This window comes from Metopolophium dirhodum, chromosome 5 (genome assembly GCF_019925205.1).
Source record: "Metopolophium dirhodum isolate CAU chromosome 5, ASM1992520v1, whole genome shotgun sequence".
Classification (NCBI taxonomy): domain Eukaryota; kingdom Metazoa; phylum Arthropoda; class Insecta; order Hemiptera; family Aphididae; genus Metopolophium; species Metopolophium dirhodum.
Window position 1 is genome coordinate 34,796,640 of NC_083564.1, and position 18,903 is coordinate 34,815,542.

The 18,903-nt window shown below is 30.3% G+C and overlaps 2 long non-coding RNA genes across 2 annotated transcripts in view; both read left to right on the forward strand.

Annotated features, from left to right (window-relative positions):
* The window catches only part of LOC132945338 (uncharacterized), a 37,572-nt gene extending 32,063 nt beyond the window's left edge, over positions 1-5,509 (forward strand). The window contains exon 3 of the long non-coding RNA XR_009664549.1: positions 4,602-5,509. This is a non-coding gene — a long non-coding RNA (uncharacterized LOC132945338). The remainder of the gene's footprint in view (positions 1-4,601) is intronic.
* A 1,866-nt stretch (positions 5,510-7,375) lies between these two features.
* LOC132945498 (uncharacterized) lies at positions 7,376-18,238 on the forward strand. Its single transcript, XR_009664575.1, has 2 exons — positions 7,376-7,501; positions 17,816-18,238. It is a non-coding gene; the product is annotated as an uncharacterized LOC132945498 (long non-coding RNA).
* The last annotated feature ends 665 nt before the right edge of the window (positions 18,239-18,903 follow it).

Genomic DNA, 18,903 nt, shown 5'->3' on the forward strand with positions numbered 1-18,903 from the left:
GTTTTAATTTAAAAAAATATTAATCATAGATACTTGAACTTTCCGACAATAATATACTTATAGTTACCTATGTTATCATTTACTATGCACAAAATAACTTCAAATTAATATTCACACAAATTTCAAACTATTTATTCCACCTATAGCATAATGTGCATAATATCTTTGTATGACAGTTTTTTTACATTTATTTGTATTATATAAATGTAGCTATACAGAAACCAAAAACAAATATATATAACATTATCATAAACTAACGCATGTATGCAATTAAAATTAAATTAAAATAAACTTCAATAATATTGTTTTTATTATTAAATTATTATAATATTAGCACTCATTCGGGTTTGATATAGGTAATTTATTATCTAAATCAAAATTTAAAATATATTTAATACTTTAAATCATGTGGTCCATTGATAGGTGTTTGTTAATTGTTGCTTCATTACAAAATTATTTTACTTTTTCGATATCGCGTTTGAAAAACATAAAAATAATGTATTTTCAAACAATAATAACTACTCTTTGTATTAAAACGATATTGCACGATCAAAGTTTATCTCGTTTTCTGTTTATCATTATACACCTTTGGTGACAATTTGGATTCTCGACTAGGACTAGGCAATGTACATAGCTCGAATATGGTTCGAAACTGTGTTGCATAAGAAATCCAACATGACCGACTGGTCATGAACCTCCTACTGTGATTGACACGTTGTATCGGTGACCAGAGCCATGTCGCTGCATTGCACCCTACATAAAGCCACATTATTTTATACAAACACTATCGTATTGTTAAATTATTATATCATTAAATGTTTTTCAGATTAAAATCAATTTATATTATTTTATTTGGGTGTATCATATACCGAGCCACAAATTGTCAAGTAGACGGAACCATATAGGATATACTGATACAGCCAATAAACAATTAGGTATAATAAAGTTATTGAAATGTTACAATCAAAGTTTACAAACTGCTCTGATATGGTCGGCGACTAGTACATTTTTGATGCCATGCAAAATTCTGAAATTAAGCCTAAAAAAATAAATGCATTTTCTTCGTAAAAACAAAAATAATTAATCTAATGTATAAGAAATAACCAGTTAAGTATAATGATTATATTTATGACACTATTGACTGAAACTAATAATTTACAAGGGTGCAATTAGAATACAATTATATTCTAAAAATAAACCTAATAGTGCTGAAAGTTACCTATTCAATAAAATAAAATAAAATAGCTATAGAATTGAATTATATATTTATTTTAAACAAATTCGTTATAACTAAACAAAATATGTATTATTTTTTAACATCTAACTCGAAATAATACATCAAATAATAAAACAAAATATATTATGAACTAATTATTATTTTTAGTTTATTCTTATTTTTCTTATGCTTTATAATCTTTTTTGCAGTACATTTTACCGGTGCTGTAACCGGTAAGCACCCCTTTCCTTAATTGTGCCCATGCTAACTATAATATATTATGCACCTTCATTTCACTTAAAATCATATAAACTATTTAATATTTTGTTTCCATTATTTGAAAATTTGAAATACGCAATTAGTAAAACGAATAGAAGAATTTACGTATTAATAGAGATACTATTGAGGAATTATAAACGTTGCTAACCATTCGTCAGTGACAATATTGGCTTGGGTTAATAAAATATATAACATAATATACGAGTGTCTTTAACTACCTGCTGAAACGTCGGTTTTAATTAAATCGAATTTACATATGAATATAATATGATTATATGACGTAGGTATATTATCTGTACGCGTATAATAAGTAATAAACTATTTCATTTCAATGTCACTCTCACCTTGAAATAAATAATACAAATACAATGATTCAATGAAAAATACGACAATTTGTGTGTTGGTGGGTGGATGGGTGGTACTCACCATAATTATATCGTATACAATATGCATATAATATATATATATTAGGGGCGGTGTTTCGTCGTCGGGACCGTGCAGCAAAAATCCACTCTCGATTTTTCCTTTCTTCCACGACCCTTATATTATATAACCGTAGTAGTTTTCCCCGCAACCCCTCGTGCAGTCTTCCATTTGTATAAAGCTCACATTTTCCCCGAAACTCGTCTCCACATCCGCATCGCATCCCACGATTTGCATAATGCTCTATGAATAATAATTCAATTACACGTCAGCCGGTATATTCTCTCTTTGCATTCGCATTGCCGTCCCCGTTTCGTTTAAATTAAAATTATTTTTTTTTTTACGGTATTCTATTTAATTTGGTCGATACCGCAGCAGCACAACACCAGTCGATCCCCAGAAATTCGGTTTGTACTTCTGATATAAATTAACGGGGAAAAACAAAACAAAAAAAAACCTATGGAAAAAGGATCCACTCAATTTTGCCAGAAGTGCCTCAAGATAACCCGGTCGGTTTTGTTTCGTAGCCAACAAAAAGGGTTTTTTTATCTGTCTCCCTTTCTCTTTCGCTCTCTTTTTCCACTCGTGCGTTTTTTCGCTTCCCTGAAGCCTTTTTCGGTTTCATATAATCATGTACCCTTTTTTATTTTATTTTTTTTTTTATTTGACTGTACCACCCCCGCGGGCCAATGAGGGTCGGCGAAGTGCCTTGGAGGGGTTTAGAAAAATCGAAGACACGGACCCGGCAGATAACGACATTCATTAATTCCCAGCAGGGCTTCAGACCGCATCGCCAAACGTAAATCGACTCTGCACAACTTTGGCCATTACGTGTGGAATTCTAGTGGGCTCGAGGAGTGGAGAAGGGTTATTATATATATATATATGTATTTTTTTTTGTTTGTCGGGTCTTCTCGTCCCCCGCGTCTCGTATTTATCAGGCAACATTTTAATGTTTATTTTTTTTTTGAACTCCCCCGCGACATAAATCTCGAAACTCAAAAGAGTAAAAAAAAAAAACTACTAAACTTTGTTCATTTCTCACATGTAAACACGACTGACTGACCACATTACCTCGTGTTTAAAAATGTAACTACGAATCAGATTTCTTGAATATTCTGCAACTTTTATGGGCACATCAGACTGAATTTAAAACCAATAAACTATGCCTAAAGATAATAGTTATGCTTGAATAATATAATACAATATAGTACCTTATATTATATTATATACGCGCATGGTTATTCTTTCAAATGTAAACACTGATATTTTTTCGGAAAGTTTCAACTTTTTTGGAAAAATTGTTTTTTCTTGAATCATCAATTTAGGTCTTTATAAATCAAAATTTTTGAAAATTTTTTATTGTTAAACTACGAACGAGAAGTTGGTTATAGTTATAACTTATAATATTTTAAGTTTAAGTGAGTAGCATAAAGTTTCTGGCCCTGGTATACCGCAAAATATTGGTCCACTACCTTATGAAATTAAAAAAGTATAAAACTATTACTATTAAGTATCAGCTTGTATATATTATCAGTTATAAAATGATATATAATAACAATTGTTTCCCCAACTATAACAATATAAAATTATTTACTTTGACGATTCATTAAACATTGATTGTGTAATTCATTCTAACGTTTGATATTATTTTTACATAATAATTTGTAATTATTAATTATTGTTCTTAAACAATTATAAATGTGTTTAAACTCGGTTTATATCCATTATTACTCTTTAGGTCTTCATATATGTTTGATAAAAAACGGAAAATTAGGTACCTAAACACTATTAATAATAATAATATAATATTATAACGAATCGCCGTCGTATGTTTAGACTTATTCTGTCGATTATCCGGGAAAAGTAAACACTGCAGAAATATAAGGCGATAACGGGACTTAACCGCCACAAGTCCCTCGATAAATAATTCCACGGGATTTTCGTCGAACATTATATTATGCAGACTTTGCGGCGACGATCATTAATACGTACGGCGGCGTGTTTAGTTTGTTTTTTGTTTATAATTATTTATTTTTTCAAAAGGGGTGGAAGGGTGGGAGGGAGGGAGGCTTATACAAAACGAACAGCACGCACCGTATACCTACATGCAATTGTGGTGCTGATAAATATTAATCATTTCATCGTACCTACATGTAAATTACTCGATTAACATCTCACGCGTGTATTATATGACTATAATACTGCTGCAACGTGTTGTTGCGAGCCGGAAAAAAATAGCACTCAGGATGATGTCTGGGGTAAAATAAAATGTAAAACAGAATGCGCTATTAAAAAAAATTGTAGGTACCGAATTTTATTTTTATTTTTTATTTTATATGACACGTCTAACTATTATAGCGGTGCGTTTTAGATAACACGTTTTATCGTTTTGGTCAAATTCACGACACCATCGTATATATAGATACCACACGTTGTTTTTAGTTGGTTCTTATGTTTATTAATATGTATTTTACTATACTATTATAATATACTTATAATCATATGTATATACATTAAATTAAAAAATAATGTCATGTTAGAATATATAAACTTTGTATAAAAACGTGGAAAAAGTAATTGCCTTAGCTGCTGAAGTTTTAGATCTATAAAAAAAATTAGCTATAACCTATATATATATTAGTCTACAATTTATCACATAATGAAATTTTTTTTGTTACAGGTTTTAAAAGTCATATACTTCTCAAGTGTTCATTCGTAAATGGGATTTAAGTGAAGCAAAACAACAAAATATTTATGAACCTAATATATACGTAAAAAAATTCTTAAGATTATAAGTACATAATACGCGATATCTATGTGATTTATTTTAACTTTTAAGTTTATTTTGTTGTTGTATTCGTCGTTATAACTCAAAAGTGTAAATATATATTTTATTATAGTATGTGAAATTACTTAAAAATTTAGTTTAGACAAGTGGGGAACTCTATTAATGAAACATTACCATACAACCACTTGCAAACATATTAAATATTTTAAAAGTGTATATTATTATTATTATAAGTTTTAAATGTGCAGTCGTAAGTATAAAAATGATGTGCAGCTGTTGTACCTAATGACAATTTTATTTTATTTTTATTCTAATTACTATATTACTATCAAGTGTCAACGATGTAAATAATATTATAATATTTATAGCTATGCATTAAATATTAGGTTATATAATAAGTCTTAAGAAAAGTTTTAGTGACCGACGATCGTCGCATTGTATACTCACATATTATTATTATTAATTTCTTATAAAAGTAAAATGTAAACATTTCATAATTTTTGTATTATTTAAATTGTAATTGTTCATTAGTTTAAACTTTAAAGTGTTATTTTAAAACTATACCTAATATAATTTTATAATAATATAGCACTATCGTTTTTGGTGCCAAAGCGCACATAATATGTGTTTAGTTTTTTTTTAGTTTAAGATCTGAAAGGGGCTGAAGCAAATGTATAAAGTTTCATAAGTCTTCAAAAATTTAACTTTGACACTATAATACTCATCTCAGATGGTGTATAAAATATAAACTATAATACAAATATATGAATGGTCAGATTCAGATGATTGCCTCTCCGATCACTCTACACTCTCAAAAAAATAATCATTCCATATCGAGTTTAATCCATTGCCAAATGATATTCGTAGATAAATTAGTTCAGTGTATATAGCATAGACTTTAATTTTATCATTTTTAAATACTTAATACTATGTTAGTACATAAATAAAGGCACTAATATAGAATAAGTAGGTATTGTTATATTATTTTGATGGAAACAATTTAACTTCATCTCTATATTTGTTTATAATTATAAAAAATAAATTCAACTTAATATATAGACCCTAGTCCTTATTTTCCTAGTCAAGATTAGTAGGTACTAATAATGTTTCCTCAGATTACTTGATAATATATACGATTACTATAAAGTATTCATCACCGATAGAACGTCGATAAATTAAATGTATAGGTACAGTGAAACCTCGCAAAGACGGAAACGCTTGGGATGGTCCAATTATTCGGTCTTAAAACGGTGTTTCCGTCTTACAGAAGTTCCGTCTACCCGATGTCTTACTGCGTATTCCAATATGTTTAAAACAAAATAATTATGGAAAAAAGAAAGAATTGAAAAAGTTAATTATGGCGTAGTTGTATCACAAAGACATATGGATTTCCTAATAATAATAAAAAAAACCCATTTACATTACCTATGGTATAATATTATCTAAACAAAATCGGGAAATAAAAATGTTTTCGACCAAAATTAAAAATACCTATACATATTTTTTTTTGAACAGTACGACGAATTACTTACTGTAATTGCAAAGACATTCGACGAGCGCGCATAAATTCAAAATAGTATAACACTAACGTATGGATTTCGTGTTGGTCAATAGCTGGTGGGCACTTTGTAAATCCCGATTTTATAATCTGGTTAACTGGGACGGAATCGTTAGGTAAATAAAAAAACAAATTATTATGATAATATATGTGACTGTTGTATATAACGCATATTGTGTGGAAACAACCGTCGTCGATTATGTTTATTAAGCTTAGTCGTTAAACGCGTGGGCCCAGGTTGCTCACGGCAGACACTCGAAAACTAATATACATAATATATAATATGTAGGCATAGGTGTCGTAAAGGTACCTATTATATATAATGCTTCATAAAAAAATATATACAACATTTTAGCGAGAAACGTCCGTTACGTGCGCGCTGCAGCTCCGCGCAAAAGGTCTCAAAGCGAACCCCCTTTGGATGGTTGCAAAATCTCCGTGAAATTTCCATACGGACACAACGAGAATGCGCGCCAAAAGACGCGGTCCGCCACCCGGCTAATAGGGGGTGGTTGGCTCGAACGGGGTGAATTCCGACGCATTATATATTATAATAATAATATACGATATCGCTGTATATATATATACATAGGTACCGGCCGACCGTGCATATATATTATAATAATGTAATGTATTGTAATTTGCGCAAGTGTGGCGGGTGTGTGGGCACGACGATGTGTGGGAAGAAGACACGCACGTTCGCGCGGGAGGGTACATGTGCGGACAATGCGGACGCACCGTGGGAGTCGTCGGGGCGTTCGCGGACCGGGCGAACCGGTCCAGGACCTCATCGCAGCATCCCGCCGAAAGGTAACAAACATTTCGCACGGTCAGAGAGACTATATAAATGGACACATATACACACAATATATACATATCATTATATATATGTGTGTGTGTTTTATGTACATATTAATTGTACGTTGTAGACGTACGTCGGGCCGGTATCTGCACCCCCTATATAGGTATATATACATGTCTGAGTATTGGTAACATAATAAATATGTATTATAAAGTATATATATATATGACGTCGAAGACGACGGTTATTGTGATTTTCGCGGCCCTATATAAGCCATCGGGACGGTTTGTTTCCGTTTTTGTACATCGACGCCGTCGATACCATTCCGACGACGTCTACTGCTCCGGCAGCATCAGAAGTTTGACTGCCCTGCACGGTAGCTATACGAGAGCGACACGCGTTATTCACCGCCGTCATAGTATTGTTATATAGGTAAGTCCTGTTTCATATTTTATTATAACGTGTTGTAATAGTATAATATTATGTAAGTAGTAGGAAATCTCTGAAAAATCGAAAGCATTATCGTATATTAGGTATATTATAATATGGGAATAGCATGTACACTCGTACAGGTGACAGGTCACATAATATTATGACGAATGAGGTAAGAAATTTCAACGAAAAAAAAAAGTTTATCGTGACATATTTTAATGTGATGCGATAAATAAGATGAAAATATTAAATCTCCTCACAAATACTTCTGTTATTTTACCACAAGAATAACAATATGCATTACTCAGTTATAGTATAGGTATTTATATATCATAATGTATGTCATAGGCTATGGTATAGCGACTAACTTCTTTTGTAAGTAATTCATATATTAATATAATATGCATATTTTTAATACTATTTTGTGGGACACGCTATGCCGGAACTATAAACTACTAAAGACGTCAGTTGCTGTGAAGTTTTAATTATCCTATACAGTTGATGACACTTGACACATAATCATTAACTTTTCAAAATTTCGATAAACGCCGATTATTCTATTGCAATTTCCAAATCGATTTATAGTATCCGACCTTAACAATAAATGACACGCTAAAAAATATTAAATACCGATATAAATCAAACAATCTAATAATGATGTAACATTACATTTATCCGGATATAATAATATAACATACATAATAGTACTTTTTCCATACAGGCGAACGTAAATCAAATATATATAGCAGAATGAGAAAAAAACAATAGCAATTTAATTTGGTATGTCAAGCGAGCAATATTAGAAAATACATGAAAATTGTATATTTAGTATTCTGAAAAATATTAAGTAAATAAAGGGTGTTTATTTAGTAAAAAATATTGCAACTAATAAACTTTCAAACAAATTTAAAACTTTAAGAAACTTAATTATTTATAAATTTCAATTATTATTGGAGGTATTTTTTAAATTAATTTATCATATGCTTTTAAGTAGGGATCGTTGTATCTTTTCATATGCAGTCTTACATAATTACACAAACAAATCGATAATAATCAAAAAGAAAGTTATGACTATTTTTTTGTGTTGTATATTATATATTATATATGTATCTTTATTAAATTTGGGAACTCTAAGAAATGAGATGACTTCTTTTGGATGGCAAACGGGTCCGATTTGTTTCGTAGAGAATCTCTGCTATATTATATAATGGTCTTTTCTTTCTTATTCAATGGATATAAATTCCGTCATTTATTTAAAGTCTGTAATAAAATGCATATACAATCAATACGTACATAATCTATAAGAAACCAAATTAATTGAATAATTATTTTTTTTAAATAAGTCGGTCATTTGGTCGATGTTGTATACGTCTTATGAGTTATTGTGCAGGTCATAAAAGTTTATTGTATCTTAATATAGATATTTGCAACTTGAAAATTATATTTTTACCACAGCACTGGATGAAGAATGTAGAAATATTATTAGGTTTATTATTATGTACCTACCTATTGAAAAGTATCTAATTAAATGTATAGGTTAAAAAAATGAATGTGAACAAAAAAAAGTACCTATTGTTCATTTACATAATAACGTAACTATTATAAATTAATATAAAACTTAAGTAGTATACCTACCTATATCTACAAAATAAATTAAAACTTGAAAACTTATATTCATTCTCACTTACTAAAATAATGATGAATGCACTTTCCTGTATTTTATTTCAGTGTATATTGTATATGAAATAATTATAAACGAATTTTAAAAAGGGTGCTTCGGGATTTTCAATTAGTATACGTTTATATATGGAAACTTCATTATGTACTAGCCACTAGGTAGGTATCTATTATAATATTATATATACCGATATTAAACTCGATCCTTTGAAAAAATATTAATCATTCACTGAATATTCGTGATTAATATTTTGACAACTTCCTTACAACATTAATTTGAAATATGGATCAAAATAAAGTCTTTATAAAATAATCATATTTCCATATACATAATTATTGTATATAACCGTATATAATAAACATGAATCGACGGTTGCAAATACGATTTGAGTAGTATTTATTTACAATCTTCGTATAAGTAGAAATACAAAAATGTATATGTATATATTTAAAGTTTCGTTTTAACTCATCAGTTGAGTGAAGGTACAAACTATACAAACGACTTTGGTAATTTATTTTCGTTTTTAATCATGAGTTTTATTTTGTAATAATATTTCTGCGTTTTCCAAAAATTTACATATAATAATAATATGTGTTTTATTATACTTTCTCAAAGTAATAATATATTATCTCTGGTGGTTTATGAAACCATCAATTCATATCCATATATATACACGTGAAAATAATTTGAGACTGCAGAAAAACTTTTGTGCGTCATAAAAACTATAAAAACCTCGTAGAAAAGATCAATACTACCAATTCACTGTCGTAAAATGTCAGGTCTTTACAAAACATGTTATATTACATAAAAATATATAAAATTGATGTATAATATTTAAATCCCTACGTATCCGTTGTAGTGCTTATTATACTCAGACAACCTCACGGAATATTATAAAATGTAAATTGCTTATTATTAATTACGCATACGATGTAGTTTTCAAATAATTTAATAGCCGTTATTTGTTTTTAAGCCAATTATATCAATATTCTGTTTTACTTAGTAAGTACCTATAAAAAGTCTAATAACTCAAAAACTTCTCGTTTTACATTAATGTACAACATCGTTTAAAATAATAATCATCCATCTACAAACAATAAAAAATAGTAGTTAAAATGTTAAAAGAGTAACATATAGTATTGATATACCTTATGGTATATAATTGAATTTTTTTGTCTTATCCGTTGGTTTTTTTTACCTTGGATTTCTTAATCATTGGATATAAATCGTGGTAGGTACAGAATATTTTTTTCCCAATACTTCTTTTCGTGGATACCTATCCTCAAAAATGACATAAATCATAATTTTAATTTAACTGTGAAAAACCGGTGCGGTGGGCGCATCGTGCTTTATGATTTCACTCTGCAGTACGTAAGTACGTATATAGGTAGGTGGCAGTAATATGCTTCGTACTATATATTATATATTGTATAAATCAATTCTTAAACTATAAACGGCTAAGCTAAATATAGTAAAAACCGTACGTTGCACGTCGCACAGTCATTGTCAATAATAATATAGGTAATTAATAAAATCAACCTTTTTGCACTGCACCGGGATTACGAATTACTATTCTCGGCGCGCGCAGTGTCCGCGTGCGCACGTGTGTTTGTGTTGTGTACTCGCGTGCGCACGTGTAATATAGTATATTGTGTAAACGTAATTTTTGCAAAATTGTGTAGAAACGTACTGTATACTGTGCTCCAAAACAATGATAAAACGTGTATAATACGTATGTTTAGGTATTATATAATATATGACGGTGCGTATATAATATAATATAATTCGTGCACGAGAGTGCAAAATATAAGACGATAGGTACCAGCTATATAGTAGTGAAAAGCCTCTATAAATACCGGACACTCTCGGTCGCTGAAATTGCAGTATTCGTTATTCGGAGGTGTCCGCTATTGAAAGTTTGTCGTTAAAGTTAGTTGCGGGTTCCCAAGAAAACGTCCTCTGTTAGGAGGTGACTGCAGTTATAGGTTAGGTTAGTTTTAGGGGAGATTTCACTGTATATTGTATTGTCAGTAAATTTAATGCTGTGAAATTTAGTGATGTAGTGGAGCGTGTCGATAGTGGTGTATTTGAAATTCACATAAAGGCTCCCGCCTGAGCCTGTGCGAGCCCCGAAATCACACTAATTATTACGTTATTATTTCAATACTGATCGTTAGTCGTTATTACTGACGTATGAAATGTTTCCAAAATCACTTTACTCTGTATATTCGAAAATTAGAATGAATTGTCCTGTTGTAAAATTTAAAACTAAGATAATTATTATCTAAAGCATTTATAGGAAGCTTTTATTGATATTTTTATTAACAAGCAAATTATGACCTTTTTGAAACTGTAAAATTGTTGTTAATCATAAATAAGGAGGGTGCAGAAATTCTCATGCTTTGCTTTAGGTCTTAGCACTCCCATACATTTTACCCTAGTTATACGCCCATGCAAGCAAGGACTCTCTTAATTCTTATGTGCAATATATAATATATCTATGTAGGCCCAAAAATAACATCTATTACGTTAGTAATAATAATAATTTTAATGTTAATCGTTAATACATTGATTTGTATAATGTAAATAAGTACATAATATAATTATATTATATTATATAAAATAGAATACCTACCTATATGCATAATATATAATATCTGTATAATATTGTACATTGACGATAGAAATCATTTGACAACAATGAACATTTTAGTCTGCTTTCCCTCTTGCGTCAAACTGTTTATTATTGTTTATAAGTTGTACCTACCTACATATATATAAAGGTACATATATTAATATAGTACGGTAGCAGTACTATGTTATAGCCGGCACCGTCATATGATTATTTTCATATCGGAATTTAATATCACGCGTCCACCACCTTCGTCACCGGGTTGATGATCTATATTATATAATATGCTGCAGGTATATATATAAAAAAGGCAAAACTACCTGCATATATATTTTATGAAGTAACTTTTTGATGTCCTGCAGTGTCCACTACCTACCTACTCATTTTTCAAATCAACCGTTCTGATATTATAATGAGAAGAAATATGAATACCTATTTGTACAGTTTGAAATGTTGAAATGAAAATATATTGTTTGAAACTATATATTATATATGGTTATGATCAAGCATTCTTAAATTGTTGTGGTATACATAGATTAGATTAAATTAAGTAATACATCGATATTTCTTTAATAACGGATGTGGATAACCACTTAAAACACTCTCTAAAACATCCTTGGTATATTATATTATACAAGTATATAAGTATAGGTATATGTAGTAGGTACCTCCTATATGGCTATATACATATTTGGTATGCTTCATAGTTTTTAAGTTCAAATTTCTTATTATTCAAATTAAAAAATTGAAGAAAATTAAAAATAATCTTTTACACTGCGCGATGACCCATCACTATTACAGTAAAAAAACTGCACGAGACGTCATCCGCATTATGATTGAAATATAACAAAACTGCAATATAATTATAGAATATAGAAAACATCGTCGCGTATAATGAAAAAATCTGCAGTTATGTAGGCTCCAATAAACGATATCACTGTCATCGTTTATATATTATCATGATTTATGATGGGTGCAGTGTCGGATATGAGAACAGGTGCCACCCTAGGCCCTTTTAAATATCCCACCCCTACCCCATAAAAAAAAGTGTAGTATTTATTACTAATAAATTAATTTCATTATAAATGAATTAGCTAGGTCAGTATAGTAATCATAAACAAAACAAATAATTATAAACTCTAATAAACAAAAATACATTTTTTTTTTCAATTTCTTACAAAATTTGACGCCCTAGGTCCGAGCCTCACGGGCCTAGGCGTAAATCAGGACCTGCAGGATGGGTGCATAATATAATACCTATACCTATATATAGCTGTATCGTATACTCAAGCCTAAAATATACCTAGATAATATATCTATACGTATTTATGAATTATTATTAATACGCTGAAATCATCTACGTTGATGATGTTTCGTCGCAAGAAACGGTCACCTAGGTATCGCCCTGTACAATATTATATTTTAGCGCGTTTGTCGGCGGCAGAAATAAAGCGGCAAAAAGAAGTCCCAATAATAATAAAGTGTGATACGAGGGTTACGGCGGCGGCGGCGGCGAAGAAGCGGCTCTCGCGAGAAGGCAAAATCGCGGCGGCGGCGCGGCATGAGCCGAACCAGCGAGGGGCGTGTCCGGCGACCAATAGTCGACGCGAGCGGCGGCGGCCGACTGCGACGGCTCCCGCGGCTGACCGACAGCGACAATAGCGGCCATTTTTCCGACCCTCGCCGACGCTTTTTTCCACCCGTTTCTCGACGGTCGAAATGATCATAAAAAACGCGTAGACCGAAAACGTCGACGACGACGCCGCTTTTTTACTCGCCACACAGTGGCTTAACTTCACTGTGCATGATGTTATTCGCGGCGGCGACGACGACAACGCTCTTTCTATATATTTAGGCGAACATTTAAAAATGTTTTTTATTATTTATTGCTTTTGCACGTGGCTTTCGTATTGGTATAATATAGCTCTGATATTGGCTATTATTATATCGATAGACGACAGAAATACTGAATGGAATATGTTGCACTTAACATACATATTTAACCCCAAGTTAGAGCTGGGTATCCACAATGCAGGTGCGCCTCCCTCCTCACTCCATTTCATGTTATGTATACCCTATATTAGCTATCAAATTTACTTACGATAATACGGGACACTCGGTATTAAAATAGTGGTGAACAATTTGTTTTCATTTACCCCCGAGATTGTATATAATTTGCCTATAATATTTTGCTATATTGTCCATGTTAATCGTATGGATTAAAATAGGCAACTATTACAACAATCTCGGGGGGGGGGGGGGGAATCAATATTGTAACGATTTTTTGATAAGAAATAGTTCACCCGTTTTTATATGCCAGTGTCCTGTATTTTCGTATATAGTAGGTATTTGATTTTATCTAATAAAAAAAAAAAAAAATATACATATATTATATTATATAATATTATAATTAACATAATTTATGTATAGTATTCATATTTCGTCAATGTCTGTTTCGGTACATAATATATTATGTGCCCGCTGCGTAATATTTTCAGTATATCTATAAACATACGGATTCCTCTGATCTTTGTCCATCGCTAACATAATAATGTATAAACTTATACATATATAAACTTATATATCCATAAACTATATATATTTTAAATAAATTACGAATATTTGATAGTATGTTGAAATATAAATGTCTATAATAATTATAATAATTATAAAAAACATGATGGGGACGGAGTGGCCGAGCGGACTAAGGCGTCGGCGCTGGTTCGATACCTCGACCGCGGGCAGCATTTTTCTTCGGGCAAGTCACGGTGTCCGGAGAACAAGTGCCCAGGGCATGGCAAAAACCTACGGGTGCCCCATTAGAAATTCTGCCAAAACACAACACACACGTGTACCAATCTACCCAATCTAAAAACCTACAGTTCCTTCCCCACAGGCCCATGTTGCCGCGGGTTATCCAATAAAAAAAAAAAAAAAACATGGTAAAAATATAGGTATTAATGTATTATTAATACCTATATAGTGTCTACAATGTCATAAATTCATTCATTGAGCATAATATCACTATGTATATAAAATAATAAACAATAATACGCATGCCGTTTTTGACAATACAATTTTGTCCCACTTAATATTATGTACCTATATATAGTGTATATTTTTATAAAATATACCTAAGCATTAAGCACACCAATACGCACATTCTGCAAATAGACGTAGGTACACATTATAATAAATATATACCTAATATTATAGGAGAAATATAAAAACGTTTTTAAGTTTTGGTTAATTTTGACATAATATCTAAGATCAATATGGATCAATTCTAATATATTTTGAAAATAAACGTTTCATATATCTTTAATTATCTATATACGGTTTCCAAAGTACCTATATATATGCATATTTTATTTTTTAACCAATGATGTTGGCTCATCTTTAGGTAGGTACCCAAATAAGTATAAGTAAGACATATACCTATAGGTATAATACCTATATGCAATTTAAATAATTTGTTCATCTCTACAATAAGTGATTTAATTATTATTTTTTTGGTGTGTTTCAATTATAATATAGGTAACATATTAATTTATAGGTAGCATAATATAGTTAAAATTGTATAATATTTTGGCAGTTATATATAGGTAGTATGTACCTATCTAAATATATATATGTAGAGATTTATCTCGTTTCATGAACGTCAAGAATTTCATAAGGCTGTTTTTTACATATTATAATACGTAGCAGGTGTCTTGAAATAAGTTTATTTAATAGCAGCTGGTTTGAAGTCTGAAATTTGAAATTAAGTTCTCAACATCACCACAACAGTGTTGGTACGCCTATAACTTTACACCTATACATTTCTATCTCATTATTTTATCTTTGTATAAATACTTTTTTAAGGGAGGTACTTATATACCTTACAACCTTTTCACTTTTGCGTGTATAATATATACCAACTTAATTAGTTATTTTTTAATTTATCAAGAATTAATTTTAGATTATAATAATACTGTATTGCCCGGGTCTTCTATAGCTAATGCATATTTTTGCATATTTTATGTATTTTTTTTACATATTCACATATATTTGTTAATTTTCATAGTTTTTGAGAATATTTTGATTTTAAAACGAAAAAAAACCACAAAATATATAATTATGAAATATAGATGATATATTTAGAAACATATAAATAACTGTACCTATTATTTACTTATTCAGTTTTAAAATCGATTTGAAAAAAATATTGAAATAACAATATAATATAATGACACATTGGTATAATCAGAATGAACTGCTTTTATTTGAAAAATATAAAGCCGACAGGCTGTCTAACTGCATTGTTGCCTATAATAGTGACACTGCAGTATATTGTTAGATAATATTATTTTATTGGTTGTAATACAATTTGAGGAGCTTAAAGATAAATAAATATATAGTTTAATATAGTAACATATTATAAAATATAAAATTTAACATTATGAACAGTGAGGTGCTAATATTCATTATGAATCACATATAGAGAGCAAATGTCTATATGTATTATAATTATTATGTCTTTTATTATTTCTAATCAGATTATTTTTAGATAGGTAATATACCTGTATAAGTATTTTAAACAAGTCCACTATCACTTAATTCACATTGAGACGTTATTCACATATTCCACTATACCATAATTTATTACCATCATTACATTGAACTGTAGGTATTATATATACCTATAGTGTTTTACTTTCATATTAATTGTACAATTATAAATTCTGCATTTGTATGTTATGAGTGAATAAAAATTATACTTTTAAAGCTTCTTTTTATGTACATAATAAATGAGAAAATTTGAAATTAAAATGTTTCCATATTATGTAAATTTACTTTTATTCTTAGAATCCTTGGTTCTAAATAATAACAAGGGAAACAAGGGAGTTTGCAGTGTACACTGTCGTGATTGTTTTCAATTATTTTTTGAAATTGTATTTAAACATTTTAATAATAGTACCAGTGCATAATATTTATTATAACAAGCACATTTTTTCTAAATTGGAATATGTACCTATTACCTAGTATTGTAGATATACCTTCCTATATTATTATATTCTGACGTTTATTGTCTTCGAATTCATTAAAAAGTATTTTTTTCGAAATGGATATGATAGGTACTTTGATATTTTTAGTTGCTATAATCTGGTACATCCATATTTTTTTTAATGTGAATTAGGTATTATTATATCTTAGAAAAATATTTCTGTTGTCACCGTGGAAACGTTTAACATAGGTACTCTATATTTATTTAACTTTTTTATTTAAATTTAAAACACTCACTATAGCAATATTATGTATGGACTTGGTACTAGTAATAGGTCGTACTATACTCGTTGCACTATTTTATAAATAATATCATACAATTATAGGTATAGGTACAAGGTACCTACCTATAATATTATATAATATAATATATTATATAAATAGCTACAGATTTTCATTTGTAACTTTAATAAATAAACAAAATAAAGCGGGTACGAACATTATTATTATAACTATATGAACAGTGTTTGCATATCGTGGTGGTCTAAATTCTAAATAAAGACCGTTACATAAGTACCTACATAATGCAATATTAGGAATAATACAGTTCTATTTTTCTCTTTTTTTATTATCTTTGACTTGAACATTTACAATATATTCAACAAACTAAACTAATACCTATATAAACCTATGGTGAATGTATAAACTATAACTTCTAATAATAATAATCGGATAGGTACTATTCGCACTATGCATGTCCTATATATATAAGTACCGGCGTACCACACACTGACGTATATTATGTTACAAGATAAAAGATACAAGATTTCAATTTCTGTACATATACATATATTTATATAATATCAAGTAGATATCTATTATGTTTCATATTTCTTTATACATGGATATGTGTTGGGTTATCTATTCCCATCCCTGTATATACCCCTATACCTAGATATATGTGTTATATACCCCTAATTCCTATATGTCTGACAAAACAACGACATTTCTGTTTCAGATTCGAAATGACGAAAGACGACGGTGACAAATATGGACAGCATACCGCATATTCGCAATATTTTTCCATGATAATATTATGGTGGCGTGCCCTGTTGGAGTATACCGGGTAATGTTGCAGGATTTCGTATTTCGTATATTATTATATATTATTATTCTTTTTGGTACGCGCTGTTCGTACGGAGGACGAACGGGGAAAACGGGAAAAAAACAACCCCTACGGAAGGGTGTGGAGGAAGGGGGGGGGGGGGTCGAACCGAGTGACAAGATTGGCCGGCGTGCGGTCCGGAGCTCCGCCGTTTTATGGATTTTCACTCGGTATCGACCCAGACGCGCGCGAGTGTCGGCGGCGGCGGCAGCGACCGCCGCTACCGTAGGGGGAAGTAAAAAAAAAAAAAAAAGAACCCGCGTGTTCATACGATAATATCGTACATATTATTATAATATATACATATACAGCATTCTTGAAACCATTTTGGCCGACCCTTCGAATTTCATACTCTCCACGCGCGGGCCAGACTGATGTGATGCTGCACCAGTTATTTCAAAACGCGTACACAAAGATCTTTAAACTGGAGGATAATATAATCCTATAGTAAAATAGCTGTATACATGTATATATAGGTACACTGCACTTCAATTTAATATATTCTTTATAATGTTACATATCCAATTTGACGAAATTACTTTCATCAAATATTATACTACATTTTCCTATAATTAGATTTTTAAACATTACGCTTGCTGTATTTTGTATATATATTAAAGTATTATAGACTATAGTGCACAGTATACACTATTATTGTTATGTGATTTAAAAATAAGAATAACGATGTCTTAGTTGATTTAGCTTTTATTTTATAGTGCGTGCAGTAGGGTATCCGGGTATATACTTACTTAACGCGCAATAATGCTTTGTAGTTGTGATGCGAAGAAGCTTTCGCGATATAGTTCAATACCGATAGACATTTGTTATTATATAGACACCACGTAGAAAATTAACATTTAATGATATAATAAATTATGACAATGCTACGAAGGTATATCAATTTATTTTATCGCTTATTATCCATATCATGGTTTTTTTCT